This window comes from Grampus griseus (assembly GCF_964374135.1).
Source record: "Grampus griseus genome assembly, chromosome: 5".
NCBI lineage: Eukaryota > Metazoa > Chordata > Mammalia > Artiodactyla > Delphinidae > Grampus > Grampus griseus.
The window spans coordinates 109,840,412-109,841,945 of NC_138998.1; positions in this window are offsets into that span (position 1 = coordinate 109,840,412).

The following is a 1,534-nucleotide window of genomic DNA, read 5'->3' on the forward strand; positions in this document are numbered from 1 at the left end:
TTTTTCTCATCTATAAATTGGACATTAAATTTGGATGTAATCTATTATATCTTCTCAACTAAACAATCTTTTTATCCTATGGCAAAATAGGTAACGAGAGCCATAGATTTGCTAATCGAAGTCTTTTCTCTCAATGTTACATACAACCCTATACACATACCCTGTGTGTCTACATGAATAGTATGAGCATTGAGCTAAATAATTATGAATACATGTGTAATAATTCATACATAAATGAATACACACTTACAAACAGAATTTTATAAATGATCTTATATTCATCTCTCCTACTATGTTTTGGGCCTCATAACTTAATAATCTCTTCCCTATTCAGATATTCCAGCCACACTGACCTCCTGGCTATTATTCCTTCACACTGAGCCCACATGAACCCCAAATACTTTGAACTTGAATTTCTCACTTCCAGAAATGTTATTTTTCTAGATATCTATATCCTTTGTTCCTTCTTTTCCTTTAGGTCTTTGCTCTAATCTCACTTTATCTATAAAAGAATCCTAACTCATCCTGCATAAAAATGCATCCACCATATATATATATACACACATATATGAATACATAGATAAAGAGAAAAAATAGGTAAAGTGACTTGAGGAGTATTATTTGGATATCTTGAGGTAATACATACCTAATGGAAGACTGGCTTCCTCTTCTGTGTTTTAATTGCAGAACCATTGCGCCAACTAAGCATATTGTGTTTTGGTGGAAGGAGCACTTTATGTGAAACTTCATTATTGTGATGAGTTCAACTTTACAAACTCATTATATTTTAATTTCTCCACCTGCTAAACCATGAAGTGATAGAAAATATATGAGTGGCAGCTGCCGAGGAGGGCTAGAACAAACCACCAGGGAGAGCTTGGAATGACATGTCTCTAAGAAGTTTAGAGGCCAGGAATGTGCAGCTCTCCGTAGAAACTCTGGGAGGCAAGAACTTCCTAAGGTGAATGGAGGTTAGTATCCCTGGTGCCTGGGCTCTTATCTTTAGTGAAGTAATTTCAAGTACCAATTTAAAATACTAATAGAAAACCAGTGCAAAGGGCTATAAATGTTAACATCAAAGGAAAGGAAAAAGATTATTGAGAGAAGAAAGTTGACCTTTTTGACAAAAACACTTTTCAATAAACTTTATTGTAAAAGTTGAAGACAATGTATCTACATGGAAATGAGTCACATCTCAGCTGTTGCATCTCTCAAAAATAGCAGACACATAGCTGCTATGTCTCCATCTACCCTAGATCATTGAGATAATGGTCTTTTTTAAACACTGTCATGCAGAAATTCTGGATTTCACAGCATTCCCTGAGTTGATACTTGATTGAACTGAACTTGTCATTTTTCTTTATTCTTGACTTCTAAAAGTAATTAACAAAGCAGTCGATAGTTAACAAAGCAATGAATAAAGTTACCAAAGCAGTTATGGAAGCAAGGCAAATAAAACATTTTCAAGTGCATGATCCAAAGATATCCTTCCACCTGTACTTTATCCCAAATCCATTATATATGAGTGTCTTAA